Source organism: Canis lupus, chromosome 3 (assembly GCF_011100685.1).
Source record: "Canis lupus familiaris isolate Mischka breed German Shepherd chromosome 3, alternate assembly UU_Cfam_GSD_1.0, whole genome shotgun sequence".
Classification (NCBI taxonomy): domain Eukaryota; kingdom Metazoa; phylum Chordata; class Mammalia; order Carnivora; family Canidae; genus Canis; species Canis lupus.
In genome coordinates, this window is record NC_049224.1 from 86,240,472 (window position 1) to 86,256,179 (window position 15,708).

General features: G+C 50.3%; 1 protein-coding gene across 2 annotated transcripts in view; it reads left to right on the top strand.

The window, feature by feature from the left end:
* Positions 1-3,420: 3,420 nt before the first annotated feature.
* The window catches only part of PPARGC1A (PPARG coactivator 1 alpha), a 639,471-nt gene continuing 627,183 nt past the window's right edge, over positions 3,421-15,708 (top strand). Inside the window, exon 1 of one of the 2 annotated variants that reach the window (XM_038533568.1) lies at positions 3,421-4,014. The gene's annotated coding sequence lies outside the window, so the exon portion shown is untranslated. The remainder of the gene's footprint in view (positions 4,015-15,708) is intronic. The other variant, XM_038533573.1, reaches the window with a different exon arrangement.

Sequence of the window (15,708 nt, forward strand, 5' to 3'; positions counted from 1 at the left end):
GGGCCTTCCCTGTTTAAAGGGAAAGAGCTAGAGATTTGAAGGGAGCCAAACGTTTGTGGCTGGAGGCCAGACTTCATTTATACAAATGTTTTCCTGTTGCCCAGAGGAGATTCTTTCCACCTGTTTCTACCTCCCCACCCCCGCACCCCACCCGCCTCCGCCTGTCTCCAGGGGTCCCGGGCCTGCTCAGTGGATCCATCCATTTGTTTCCCTGTGTGTTTGGAGATGGGAGACACAAATTTTCAGGAAAAGAGAAGCCCCGAGCCAGAAGTCTGGTTCAAGACCCAGCTCTGCCTTTTACTAGCTGTGGGTTGGAGGGGGTTGGGCATCTGAGCCTCAGTTTCCTTATCCATAAAGCAAACACGGTAATAGCTTCCTGACGGGGTCCTCGTGAAGGGTGGATGAGCTAGTGAACGTGCAATCGGGGTTAAATGAACACCTTACGAATGTACATGTATCACAAGGGGGACTGTTGGGGGGGAACCTCTCTCTCTCCACTTGAGGGGGGATGTGGAACGGTCGCATAAGAGCAGTACTCTGATGGGCTTGGGTAGAGCTGGATGGGAGAGGTGGGTGGGGTCTCAAAGTTTGGGTTCAATTCCTACTACTTTGTAGCGGGGGGACTTTGGGCAGGTTCCTTAGCATCTCAAAGGCGATTTCCACACCTGTGAAATGGGGACAGAGTGTCCGGATTCTTCCAGGGTTGTCGCGAGGCATGCATCCATCCACGCAGCAAATGGGAAAGGGGGTCACAGATGCAGGATGAACTTCCTCTACTGGGGTGGAGGTGGGACCTGAGCTGAAAGCAGGGAAGCAGCTAAGTGGCCACAGGCACAGAAAGTAAATCTGAACTAAAAGATCCAGTTGACCCTCGCACAACACGGGGTCAAACCACCCGGGTCCCCTTATATGTGGATTTTTAAAAATAAATACAGCACAGTACTGTGAACGTATTTCCTCTTCCTTCTGCTCTTCTTAATAACATTTTCTTTTCTCTAGCTTACTTCCTTGGAAGAGTACAGTATATGATACATACGCGAAATAGGTTTTAATCAGCTATTTATGCTGTTGGAAAGGCTTCCAGTCAATAGTAAGCTGTTAGTAATGAACTTTTGGGGGAGTCAGTTAGTGAGGCCTAGATTTTCTTTTTTTTTTAATTTTTTTAAATTTATTTATGATAGTCACAGAGAGAGAGAGAGAGAGGCAGAGACACAGGCAGAGGGAGAAGCAGGCTCCATGCAGGGAGCCCGACGTGGGATTCGATCCCAGGTCTCCAGGATCGCGCCCTGGGCCAAAGGCAGGCGCCAAACCGCTGCGCCACCCAGGGATCCCAGGCCCAGATTTTCGACTGTGCTGGGGCTGCCCCAACCCCTGCATTGTTCAAAGGTCAACTGTAAATGAAAGCGCTTTACAGATTGGATTTCTACTGAAGCGATTGATTCTACATTTCCATAGTAGAAATATTGTCTACAGAACTTTATTTAGACAGGAAAGCTCAGAAACGCCAGGCATTAGTCCTCATATTTTCCAGTCTTTTTGCGTTTAATATTTATAGGAGTGAGACGGCAGGAGGATTAAAAAGGGAGGGGGGGCAGCATTAAGAATGCTTCCCTCTCTCCCCAAGCCTGGAGACAAAAGAAACAGTGGAACGAATGATGGAGGTGAAGCCCCTCCATGCAATAGTGGCGCCATCAGCACTACTTTTGATAATGGAATAGAATTTCTGTGGGTCTAATACTTCTTAAAAACTATTGTATTTTTGAAGTGAGGTCAGTCAGCATTATTTGGGTCTGAAGTTAGTACATTAAATTTTGTCTCCCAATGTTCTCTCTGACATTTTTTTTTTTTTTAGAAAAAATTTCTAATTAATTTCTTCATTAAAATTTGTAGTGGCCAAGTGTGGTCAGGGGCTACTGATTTGCAACATCATTGCTCGTGAACCCAGAAAAGGGGATGATGACCTATTTTTTTTTTTAAATAGATTGGTTGACATGGCTTTGAAAAATAAGCCAATCCCAGAAAACAAAACCAAAACCAAGTATTTAGCCAGAAATTTAGTGTTTTCTGAATCTCTGCTTGGGAGCGATGCTGTTTGCAGGAAAACAGAAACTGTCTTTCTAGAGAGATCCTCTCTCCTGCTTTATTTCCCCTCTGAAATCATGAGCCGATGTTTGTGACATCACTGGGTTGCTGTGGAAATGTTTATTTCACAGAGGATTTCGACCTCAAGTGGGGAATTTGCAGGAGGAAGTGTGAAGTCTTGGAAAAACACAATTGGCTCGAATATAAATGGGCAGCATTTGGAAAAAGAATTCAGAAAGAAAACAATTTAAATTGCCTTAGAACAGGTTGTTTCAAGTGTGTCCTGTGAGGATTCAAATACTTGTGAGAGCATCTTACACTCATTTGGCCATTTTTATTTGAGTTTTACTCACTGGAAAGATCTCTATAAAGAGTTCCGGGGAGCCGGTAAGGCATGGATTTTTGCATTAAAAAAAAAAAAACCAAAAACTTCTGGCTACTCAATTATTAAAATTGAGAAAAAGGTTTGGTCCTAAAAAAAAAAAAATGCCATTTTGAGGTTGGGGAGAGATTATATCCGTTTATATTTTTGGACCACACTGGAGACTTAAGACAATAGCTCCGCTTAAAGAATTGCGACTCAAGGGGCCTGAGTTTTGGGTGCAGAAGCTCCAAAATTTCCCTTTCCGTTTAAAACTGTTAAATCAACAGAATGCCAGGCTAGAGCCTTTCTTCCTGCTGGGGCAGTATTGTCCCCTATAATCCACTTTCCAGTTTTCTCAGCCTAGCCTAGTTTGATGTAGCATCGACTTAGCTTAACTACAGCAACCGGCAAAAGGAAGTGGGTTTGCATTTGGGATGGGAGGAGGCGGCCACGGGCGTGCGTGCGTGTGTGTGTGTGTGTGTGTGTGCCTGCGTGTGCGCGCGCGGGGGGCGCGGGGCACCGGGGAAGAAAGAGCATCGGGCCCCAGCAACTGTGTGCAAAGAATGCCCCCGTGGCTGCAAGAGGGGTCTCTCTCTGCACGGGGGAAGCAATTTTAGGAATTATAAAAAAAAAAGAAAATCTTCAAAGAGGGCGGGAGGGAGGCTGGCCAGGAGGGTGCGGGGCGCGGCGAGGCCCCCGGCGTCCCCGCGGGCGCCACCCCGCCCCCGCCCCCGCCCCCGGCCCACCTGCCCGCCCGCCGCACCCGCGCCCCCTGGCGCCCCGGGGCGCGCACGGCCGGCGGCGGGGCGCGGAGGGGGCGCTGCTCGCGGCGGGCGGGCGGCCGGGGCTGTAGTACAGGCTGTCCCCGGCAGCCGGCGGAGTCAGCGCGCCCACGTGACGGCCCCGGCTCTCCGGTGAGCTCCCCAAACAGACGCACACCCAGCCACACGCGCGCACACACACGCACGCACCCCCGCGCGCACACGCCCGCCCGCTCTGCCTCTGCGCCCTCCATCCCGGCTCGCTCCTTCCCTCGCCCTCTCGCCTCCCCTGCGGTCTCTCGCTCTGCGCGCACACCCCGCACACACGCACACGCACACACACGCGCGCACACACGCAGCCGGCACAGGCGGCGGCGGCGGCGGCGGCGGCGGCGGCTGCCCAAGTCAGGACGAACCTCTGTAGGCACCGTCTCGAGAAGGCGGCGGCGGCGGCGGCAGCCCGAGCATCCCGAGCATCCCGAGCATCCCGAGCATCCCGAGCATCCCTCGTCTCCCCGAGAGCGAGCACCGCCGAGAGTTTGCGTTCCCTTCGCCGTTCCCTTCCCCCCCCCCACCTCCTTTTCTTTATTTCGGAGAGCGTTTCCTCCTCGCTTATTGGTTTTAATTTGATTCTGAAAATTTTGGGTTGCTTTTGTGTGTGTGCCTTTTTTTTTTTTTCTTTCTTTTCCCCCCTTTCCTCATTTTATTTGCATCCAGAGCATGGCGTGCTGCGGGCTGTCGGAAGACACCTTCTTCTCTTCCTTCTTTTACAACTACGGCTCCTCCTGGGAAACCCCCTCCAGCCAGGTAAGGGGCGGCTCGGGGCCCGGCGGCGTCGCGCCCTGTGCCCCCTGCCGCGCGCTCACTTGGCGCTCGGCGGGGAGGCAGAGGCTCGGGAGGGGGGTGGGGAGGCCGGGGGGCCAAGTGGGTCGCACTGTCTGGGGCAGTGCCAACCGGCGACAGGGGGTGCCCCCTTCCCCAGCGCCAGCTCTCCGGTCTCCAGGGGCGGTCGCGCCCCCCCTCCCCGTGCCCCATCCGCCCCCCCCCACCGTCACCACCACCTCCCAACCCAGCGGGAACCCGAGGAAGAGGCAGGAGCCGGCACGTTACCCCGAACAACTCCTGGCAAAACCAGGGAACTCGAGCGCAACCTTCCCCAAGTCGCCGCGGGCGCCGCGCCCCTGTGCGCCCGGCGCCTGCCCGCCCTCCAGTTGCGCCGAGGGGCTGCGGAGCTGTGAGTCCCCCGCGACGTGCCGGTGCCCTGCCGCTGCCCCCCGCCCCCCTCCCCGCCCCGGGCCCGGAGCCACCTCTTTTCCCTAAAATGGCTGCAATCTCAAGTGGAGGCGTCCCCTGACCCCGCGGAGGCGGGGTGGGGGTGGGGGGGCAGAGTGGATGCTCGGGCGCCCGTGACCCGGCGCTTCCCCCGGCGCGCACGAGCACCCCACGAACACACACACTTAACTTTGATGACTGTGCAATGCAGTCCGGCTGCATCGTGCCCTCGACGCTCCCCGCCGCCGGCCTGTAGGTGTGCATGTCGGTGTGGCTCCGGGGCGGAGGGCCCGGGAAGCCGGCGGTAGACGCCGGAGGGGGGAAGGAGACGGGGGTTGGGCGGCCCCGGGTAACCTGGGGAGACGGGAGTGTGCTCGGGGTTCAGGGGGTGCAAGAGCTATTCTGGGAGCCAGAGCGAGAGAGAGAGAGAGAGAGAGAGAGAGGGAAAAATGCCTTTTAATTAAATAACTGTTGTAGTCTGCTGCCCCCACCGCTTGTTTGGTGAAAGTCTACAGGCATCTGTCATCTCCAAACTACACGGGGAAGTGGAGCCGGAGTCGAGGCAGGAAGGGGTGTGTGTGTGTGTGTGTGTGTGTGTGCACGCGCGTGTCCAGGCTGGGGAAAGTTGGGGCCCGGAGGGGAGGGGAGGGGAGGGGAGGGGAGGCGGCGGCGGTCGGGGCGCGGGGCGCGGGGCGCGGGGATTCCCGGGCCGGCGGAGCGCGCGCCGCGGGGGGAGCCGGGCGGCGGGGGTGGGGGTGTCGAGGAACGGAGCTCGGCTCGGCCCGGCCGCCCGCCCGCCCTGCCCGCCCGCCCGCCCGCCCGCCGGCCTCGGCCGCCCGCCGCGCTCCCTCCCGGGCCCGGGGCGCAGCGCGCTCCCTCCCCGCCAGCTCCGGGCTGGGAAGCCACCCGCCCCTCCAAAGCCGAGCCCCCGAGACCTGCGCCCCGCCGCCCCCGCCTCACCCCCAGTGTCCAGGGGACGGAGCTCCCCAAACTAGGAGTTGCCGGCCGAAGCCCCGGCTCACGGCGAGGGCTCCGCGGAGGCGCCGCGGCCACCGAGCCCGGGAGCCCCGGAGCAGCTCCTCCGCCGCGGCGGCAGCAGCAGCAGCAGCCCGGGAGGCGGCGGGAGGCGGCGGGAGGCGGCGAGCTGGGGCCGGACCGCCGCGGGGCCCCCGGGGAGCGCACGGCGCGCGGAGGGCGGCTGGGGGGCGAGGCGGGCGGGGGGGCGGGGGGCGCAGGCCCCGCGGTGCCGAGAAACTTGCAGAACTGGCGGGGTGGTCGCCGGAGTTGGGGGACCCGGAGGGGGGCGCCCCGGACGCGCGCGGCCGGCGCAGCGCGGGGGGCGGGGGGGGTCCTTGGGGGCGCGCGGCCCGGGGCTCCGGACGCGTCCCCGGCGACCCCTCCGGGCGGCCGGGTCCGGCTCCCCAGGGCCGGGCGTGCGCGCGTGTGAGTGTGAGTGTGCGTGCGCGCGCGTGTGACTGCCGATGAGTCAGAGACCAGCCCCAGCCCGCCTGGGAGGACCGAGCGAGCGCGGGAGGCCGGCCCCGCAGCCCCGGCCCGGCCCGGCCCGGCCCCGCGCGGCTGCAGGACTCAGGACTCGGGGCTCCCGGCGGCGCCGCGCCCCCGCCCCCGCGCCCGGGCCGGAGGCGCTCGGAGAAGTTTCCGCGGGGCGCGTCCCTCCGACCTGGGTCTCGGGCTCCGCGTCTCCGCCGCGCGCGGAGGCAGAGGAAGGGTGGAGGGAAGCTCAGCGCGGGCAGCGTCCCTAACGAGCTAGGGAACTAGTCGCTGGAGAGCGCTGGCAAAGCCAAGGGCCGCGGCCCGAATTTGCAAGACTGGCAATCACGTGCCAACTCCTTGGAAACCGAAGGAGGTGGGCGGCAGGGAGGGGAGGGGGCAGGGTTGGAGTAAAGGAGGCAGAAAGCCCGAGAAGGTGATGGGGGCGGGGTTGGGGGAGTCGGGGAGGGGGGTGCGAGGGGGGAGAGGCAGCCCCCCCCCCTTTTTTTTTTTAAAAAAAAGAGGAAAACTCTCGGTTTCCTCGGGTAAAGTTACTTTAACTTGATTTGGAAAAGCATCCCCCCCACCCCCCTCCCCGAACGCGAGCTCTTCCTTGCAGAAAGGGAGACTCGTGTTGCTAAGAAAATCGGAAAAGAATTTTCTGATAAAGCAGCTGGCGCTGCTCGGTGCAGGCTGATTAGCTCGCAGGCTGGTGCCGGGGGCGCGCTCCTCGGAGTGCGGTGGAATCGTGTGCTGGGGAGAGGGGGCCGGTCTGGAAAATTGATCTCTCCCTCCAGGGGTGCGGTGTGAACTTTGCCATAAAGTACAGAAGCAAATGGCAGGTGCACATCGTTAGACTAAGGGGCCCGCGAGTGCCACGGAAGCTTTAAGCCTCGGTGACGAACGCAGCCAGGCGGTGCGTCGTGCCGGGATGTGCGGCTTCCAGCGCGGCCCGCTCCCCATTTGCAGGGGTGAGGCGTGTACATGTGCGTGAGGACCCGGGCTCTCGGCGAGGGTGCCCTGCAGGTCACGGTTTCAGCGGTTGAGCCTGGGCCGGGGACTGAGAAACCTGCTCCTGACTGTTCCTTCCTTGAAAAAGGCTGAAACAAAGACAACACTAAATCGCATCTTGGACTCAGGCAGGGCTGCGATGGGAAGGCCTGGGCCAAATTTGAAAGAGTGAGACTTATTCATGATTTTTACCTGAATTGCTGCCAAAAAAGCTTACAAATCCTCCATTCCCTAAAAATAGTAACGCTCTTCAAATATAATTTGTTTACTCTACCTCAATTAAAAATAAAACCATCTTCCCTAGTGTTATAAAGTGCTTATGAAGGTAAGGGTTGACTGTACTAAAAAGAAAAAAAAAATCAAGCTTTTTATTTCTAGATCAATATGATGTGCTCTCAACATCTAATACCATGTAAAAGGAGCCTTTTTACAACATCAATAGCAGGCAGGCATGTCTCCCTAAGAAGCTCTTTTCCTGGAATCACAAGGCATTTTGATTTGCTTTCATTTTCACAAGAAACATGATTATGACACCTCTGGTTATAAACAAGTGAGTGAAAAAAATAATGAGGATTGGGGGTTCTTTATATAGAAATCTAGAAATTTGGAAACAACCCCGGGCATTTATTCATTACTAAACCCCCAAAACAAAAACCAAAAACCCAACCACAGATCATCGTGGACTGGGAGGTTTTTTTTGTTTGTTTTTTTTTTTTTTTTTTTTTTTTTTTTAGTTTCTCTGTGACATTTTATCACTGAGGCTGGGGGAGGGGGAATCAGGGTGATGTTTCTGGAGAGAGCCCAATGTGTATCAGAGCCGAAACTGCATCTGTTACCATTTAAAAACTGGGAAATTCCATCTTATATCCGAATAGACCATGTTGCAGATATTTTGCACCCACTTGCCAATGTGCAAAACATACCATAGTGCGAGTGTGTATGTGTGTATGTGTGTGTGTGGGAAGCATCTGCTTAGGTGGAATTTATTTCTTCAATTAGAATGAAAACCCCAATTAAAGTGTGTATGTGAAATGTCTCTGACTTGGCTCAGTGCAGCAGACAGCAGACCATTCTTTAATTTACAGTTTCACGCCTAGGGATGGCAGTAGTGCAAGCTTCCAAAACCCAGCATTATCTTTTTTTTTTTTTTTTTTTTTCTGTTGTGCTTTTCAACCTGCGAGGCTCTCCTGTAGTTGTTTGAGGTTTCTGTCTCCATCATGACGCTGACTGTGGAGTGGTCATTACCGCTTGCTGTTTGGACCTGGGTCACTTTATTGACTTGTCACCGTGGAGGCCCAAATCGAAGCAGGCCAGGTCTGTATGATATTGAATCAGTCAACGGAAAGTGAAAAATGGAGCCAATTAGCTGACTGCTTGGATGTCCATGAGGCCAGACATCGGACTTTACCCACCTGATTGACCAGTCCTGTGGTTACTGGATAGTTTAACCCGAGTTTATGAAAAAGTTATTCGGGCCAGACATGACTGGGCTCTTCTACTTTTCTTCCCCACCCGTGCCCCTAGCCCCAGCCACTCCCTCAGATTTTTCCAGACTAGAAATATAAAATGGCATCCTTCTGTGGATGCACACCATCCTTCTAGAATGACTGCTTTGAATGCATCCCTGGACTTTTGTTAGCCAGTACCTGTAATTCTTCGCACCTGCTCTATCTTTTCAAGCAGGATAGATGTATCAATGTAGGATCATTAATGGATGCGGGTAAGTTGTTGAAAGCTTGTGCTGACTGCTTTTTTTTTTTTTTTTTTTGGCTTGGCACAATGTCCATAAATATCGACAGCCAAAGCAAGAAAGCAGCCCACTGAGGAACACTTCTGCTCCATCCAGTCCAATCACTCTAAAGAACTCAGAATTTTTTTTTTTTTGCTCCTCTTTTCTGGGTATTTCATAATTCTTAAAGGAGTAACAATGTTTGGATCCACGGAGATGAGCCAAGACTTGGGAATGACCTGCATTTGCAGGGTTGTTAGAAACGCACTGGGTTAAAGTTCAAAAAATAAGAGCTGGGTTTCTATACATTTTAAACATTTTTATTTTCTGGAAGATGTCCGGATGAACCGCAAAATCCTTTTTAAGTGCACTTCTGTATATTTACCTTAGACACTTTTTTGAAATCTGCTTATAAATCTAACTCATCTGACTCCAGTTTTTCCAACGTTGGGTTTCTCCTAGGCACATAGAAAAGCAAAAGAGACTTTTAATATCCTGAGTTTCTCGTGGGCCTCCCAGCAAGGCTAGCTTTCTTAAGGCACCACCTTGGAAATACTGTTTGCTTTTCTTTGTTAAGTTCTATTAGCCTCAAACTTAGGAACCGAGCAGCAGTGATGAGAGGTGCTATTAACTAATGCTGTTCCCAGCACTTGACATGTATTTGACTCATTTAATCTCCTAGACAACTTATGAATTAGGTACTTTTATTATTATTCCCATTTTATAGATGGAGAAAATAAGGCACAGGGAATTCGATACTTTACCTAAGACATCGCTGGTGCTAGGTAGGGGCAAAACTGGGACGTCCCCCAGGCAGCCAGGTTTCAGAGTCCAGCGTGCCTGCTAATTCCTACTCTCCACACTACTTCCTCTCCAGTAGACATCACGTGGCCACACGTACCTTTCTAGCAAGTTTGTTATGGTGTCATTCATTTGCCCGCTCCATGAAATAGTGAAGATCTCCTTCGTTTGCCCAAGTTTGCTCATTTTTTCCCCCCCTGGTTATTTACATAACCAGCCCAAATCCTCTTTGGTAAATGAGGTGAAGTCTTCTGTTTCGACAAGATCAACCATAACTATCTGATGTTTTTATCTTTTTCTTGGTGATGGACTAAATGAGTTTACCATTCTTTTTGGTTTGAACAAATGGTTGATCCAGTTTTAGAGAGAAACTATTTATTTATTTATTTATTTATTTATTTATTTATTTATTTATTTATTTAAAAATATTTTATTTATTTATTCCTGAGAGTCACACAGAGAGAGGCAGAGACACGGGCAGAGGGAGAAGCAGGCTCCCTGCAGGGAACCTGATGTGGACTGGATTCCAGGACCCCGGGATCACGCCCTGAGCTGAAGTCAGATGCTCAATCGCTGAACCGCCACCAGGCATCCCTAGACTGAGACTTTAGATTGCCAGCTCCCAACCTCAAGTAATTGTGACCTAGAGGAGGGCGCATTACACATGTGGGGATCAGTAAAATAACACTGTACAGAAGAAATGTAATTTTAAAATTCATGAATAGAATAATTTTATCAGTAATCACTCAGATGCATCAAAACCCTATCCCATACGTATGCATATATGTGTGTGTATAAAATATGTATGTTTTCGGCATAAACTTACTCTCACTTTGTAAGCAAACCCGTATCATGATGAGTTTGCCCTGTCTATTGTTACGTTTGCAATTTAGGCCCAAACCTAACCTTTTCAGCATGGCCGTGTTATAACAGGTGTCTTTTGTGTTGAATCATGCATCTAGCATTTATGTCCATCATGAACTAATGCCTCTTAGTGGTTCATCCCTTATATCGTGATCTTCCAAAATACAGTTGTGGAAAGGGGGAGGGAAAACATTAAATGTCAGTAGTTACAGCAAGACGGTCTCTAGGAAGGAGGCAGTTTCTTGCTGCTTTCACATTCCTGTGGCCCTAGCGGAAATGTAAAAGTGCAGGGTTTGCATTGGAATGAGAATGGGGTCACCTACCCTTTGTAGTCATCATCAAGGAAGCAGAACTTCCTTCCAGAGAGACCATAGGAAATCAATGATCATACTTTGCCAGTGAAGAGGTAAATGTGGACAGCAGACGCCATTAAATAAAAGGGCAGCAGAAAAGTGATTTACTCTAGAAGGCAGTGTGACTTTTTGGTCCGTTCCAAGAATTCACATTTGTGATATAATAATTATATTTAAATATTTTCTTTGGGATTATGTTTTATTTAAAAAAAAAAAAGGAAGGAGACATGCCATTAGGTGATGCTACTCTCTTGTCATTTGAACATAGCTATTTAAGGAAAGCAGAGTGTCTGGAATATGGTAACAGATACCCTCTTCCCTTATTTTTGTCTTCATAAGAATTGACCTGATTTGTTATGGCTCCTGGATTTCTGTTTGTTTTTAAATTTCGCATAGTCCTGGATGCAGAGGGGAAGCTTGCGGGGTGTGGGGTTGGGGGGGAGTTGGGGGAGTGTTGCTGGGGGGATCCTCGTACAGGAGAGGCCTGGGTGGGGGAGCAGGGGAAGATGGGGGGGGTAGTGGTGATCGCTGATGTAAAGGGAAACGTAGGCTTGGAAGCTTAATGAAATGTAGAAAAGCAGGTGTGCGGTTCCAATATGCGTCCCCTCTTTTGCGTGCACTTCTGATTGCTTTGTGAGCACATCTTCTTCCTGTAGATTTGAAACCTAGAACTTCAGGTGATAGATAAGGGGGGAAAGGTGAACGTTTGCCTTAGATCTGGAATACCAAATATCCGTGTAATCTCTTGCCTGAAAGCGTATTAGAAAGTGTGTTAGTTGTGTAACAACAAAACAAAACAGGAAGAAGAGACACAAAGAGAAAGAGAGAAAACTCTCACCAACAACCCCTACCACATTTTGCTCCAATTTATTATTTCCAGTAGCAGTTTGGTCCCTAATGTTAACAATGAGTGATTATGATTCTGTAGTTTCGTTTACAGCATGAATTAGCATTTTGTTTTCTGTTACGGCTTTTGAATGAGGAATTATAATGTATAATTTGCTGAAAATAGATGTTATCATCTCTTAGGATGAGAACAACCACATAAACTTGAACAAATGATAAAAATGGAATCAATTACATTTCAAATGGAAGTAGTTTACAAACCTCCAAATACAAAGTGGCAGTAGTAGCTGGTTATTGTAACAAATAATTAGTTTTTTTTAAACAACATTTATTGAATTCCATTGACAATTTGGTAATTGTTCACAGTTGACTGTAGCCTTTCCCTCTTCCAAAATGAAATGTGGCGTGGAATGACTGCGTTTCACAAACTGCAGTTTTCCTCGTGATTTAGTGCTGCAGCCAGGATGTATATATATTTGCATATGTGGCCCCCTTCTATGTAAGAGCGGAACATGTGGAATCGAATAAAACGGTGTCGCTAAACCTAGTTGATGGCTCAAGCTAAACACCCAAGGGCTGGTGATTGACAGGGTTTTCAGGTTCCGAGGAGGGAAAAGAAGCAACTAGTTTACATGGGTGTGTGTGTGTGTGTCGAAGCGAGAAACCTTTGGAATGATTTATCAAATAGACGAGTCGTATTTTTACTTCAGCAGGAATTAATCTCTCCCTCCACTGCCAGTGCTCCTCCTTCTAGCCGTACTCCGGCGTGGTGTCCTGGTGGACGTGGGAGCTCACCACCCACGCTCCCGGGGAAGCTCCTTGCAGGAAGGCACCGCACCTGCCCTGGTTCTGCATCCCTCCTCACGCCTCACCTGTGTAGGCAGACAGGACAGATGTGCTGCGATCTCAGAAAACAATTTTGCACCATTTTATATATGTGTGCCACCCTATTTATTGTGCTTTGCTCCACCTCCGGGTGATGAGGGCAAGGGTGCCATGTCATTTTTGAAAACGGGAATTTGACTCGGAGAATCGATGAATCCTGCGTTCGTTTAAGCATCTCCAGGGAGGAGCACGACTGGCTCACCACGGGCTCACTAGACCTCTCAGGCCTTATGGTGTAGATGCTTAAATTAATAAATTCAGAAAGGAGAAAGGAGGGAAAAGTGGGAATCGGAGGGTTTTTTATTTTACTTTCCTTTTTTTTTTTTTTTTTTCTGGTAACTGCGACAAGCTGAGTGGATCATTCATTTTTGATTATTTCTAAGATTAATCTATTTCTTTAAAGTTAATATGCAAAGAAATATGTTCCACATCACTTTATTTTTAGATCCACACGATTCAGTCTGAAACAAATCAGTGGTGCATTATAAACACACGAGAATGTATCTAATGACAGGAGTCAGGCTGAACAGATGCTAAAATAGATGCATCGTGTGAAGTCGAGGGAGCTGCAGGAAGGGATGGAAAAAAAAATCTCTAGAAGTTGGAGGGCTTGTGAGGTGAACATGACGGAGACTTTTTACCCGTCGGATTGGGCTTGTGCGGTTCGGAGCAGAAGGGACTCCATTTGCTCCTGCATCGAAGTAGGAATCACGATACCCATCCCCTAGAATGCTAGTGAAGATGCACCGATGCGACCGACGCACACAGGGCTGAGTCAATGTTAGGGCTTAGCAGTCGGTCCTTGAGTATTTATAGAGCACCCACATGTGGCACCCTCGTGGGGTGCCTGGCACAGAGCAGACCCCTAACGCGTTGTATCGAGGCGGCTATCGCAGAGCCCAGGCACTACGGAACACTACTATAACGTTGCAGAGGCCCAAAGTGCTTTCTGTGGATCCACTTATTCAGTCATCAGAATAACCCCGTGGGGTGGGTACTATTATTAGGATTACTTATTATCTGCTGCCATCGAGGCAGCTGAGGCACAGCGAGGATGAGATCTCACAGCTTGGAAGCGGCGCAGCCAGGATTTGTATCTGTTGTGTCTGGCTTCCAAGCGCATATTTTAACCACCATGCTAGGCTGCCTTTGGGTGGGTGAACCAATGGATGACAGAGGAGAGTGAAAAAGGGATAAAAAACATATTTCCTTAGGCATGGCTGGGGGTTACAAGCAGAGAGCATCACCTCTCTGCAGAGAAGCTTAGGAAATAGGTAGTGGAGAATAGTGGGGCGCCCGGGGGGTGCAGTCAGTTAAGCATCGGGCTCCTGGTTCCAGCTCTGGTCATGATCTCAGGGTCCCGAGATGGAGCCCCACATTGGAATCCCCGCTTGGGATTCTCTCTCCCTCTCCCCCTTTCCCCCCACCCCCTTTTCTCTCTCTCTAAAATGAGTAAATTAATTTTTTTTTTTATAAAAGAAAAGGGCAGAAAATAGTACTGTGGTCATTAGGATGAGGAGGAGGTTACTCTTACCTGGAAGAATCACAGAAGGTTTCAAGAAGGCAGTGGCATTTAATTTGGGGTTGGAGGAAGTGGGGAGCATTGGGTCAGGGGAGTATAAGGTTGGGAATGGGGCAGAGGGGGTACTTCTGGCCGAAGGAATACATGGGAGGAATTTGTCAAGGGGTAGTGGTTAAGGGTTGCTCTTTTTTTTTTTTTTTTTTGGATTTTTTTCGTTCAGGATTCCTTTTGTGCCTACAGTGTGCTTGTCCCTGCCCTCAAGGATTTTTAATTTAGTAGGAGAGACATAGATCACATGGTGTATAGGACACACACACGATATAAAAGTCTTTCTGTATCTCTGTTTATACACATATCGTCAATCTGTCCATCATCTTCTGTTTATCCATCCATTCTCATCCCCTTTAAACTGTGTGAAGTGTCAAGAAAGAAAAATAAAGAATGTATATAGAAGCGAGAGGGTGAGGTCCGTCCTAGCTCACATGCCAACGTTGGAAATTTGCAAGTAGGGCCTTCTCCTTCGAAGGGTGAATCTCCCTCGGGCAGCAGCCCTGCCTCTCTCTTACTCCGCAGAGGGAAGGAACTGGCAGGGCTTGGATGCTGTGAGTAATCCAGGTAGGAGACTTGCTTTCCACCCTGTTCTGTCCGCCACAAGCCAGCCAGCCAGCCAGCAAAACTTAGCTGGAAAGGTAAGATCTTTTGCATCATTTAAAATCCGCCCTGTGGACGCTGTCAGGAGCACAGTTTAATCAGTAAGTAGACGTAAAATTTTATTTTGGATCCTCTTGCACTTGAATAGATTACTAAACTCTTTTCTGAGTTAAAATTAGTCACCCAACCTAGAGAGTAAAATAGCATCTGAAGTTGGGGACACACTCAGGGCCTGTGCAGCTGCGCTAATGAAATCCTTTACTTCTTTCTTTGTGCGATGTCAAACTAAAAGGGTTACATAGCTTTGTGAAAAGAGCCAAAAAACTTGTAAAAAGGGACTGGAATCATCTTTACAATGTTTATCAAAGGCTTGTTATTTTAGGAAGTAGGACGCCATTGCTAGTGGAGGTTTTGATCCTGCTCGTAACAGTTGCATTAGAAATAATTGAAAAATTATTTCCCCCAATTAAGCTGGTCTCAAAGAACAAGTTGCTAAAAGAGCAATGGGCTGATTCCTTGTGTGCATGTGTTACAATAAAGACTGGTCATTGTTTTCCAAAATTTTGGCCATATCCATTTTTTTTTTTTTTTAAAGATTTTATTTATTTACTTGAGAGAGAGCATGTGCAAGAGCGAGCGCACAGGCAGGGGGAGCTGCCCGCAGAGGGAGAGGGAGAAGCAGGCTCCTGGCTGAGCAGGGAGCCCGACATGGGGCTCCATCCCAGGTCCCCGGATCATGCATGACCTGAGCCCAGCCCTAAGGCAGACGTGTAACTGACCGAGCCCCCCAGGCGCCCCTGGCCGGACCCATTCTTTTACTGTAGTAGGAGAATCAAATATGTTTTCGGGAGTGTTTGTAAACTGTAAAGTGCGGTCTTGGTCATTATCATTATGGTGGAAGGGGAGTTTGTTTTTTGGAAAAGGAAACCATTTTTGTATTATAGTAGCAATACAAAAATGTTAAGTCAATGTTAAATAAATATACATTATTCTCACTTAAGTAGTTATTTTTAAAATGCTTGCTTACAACGATATGAAGCATTTGCATTGTGGGGCCTCACTCCAGGAACAAGGAC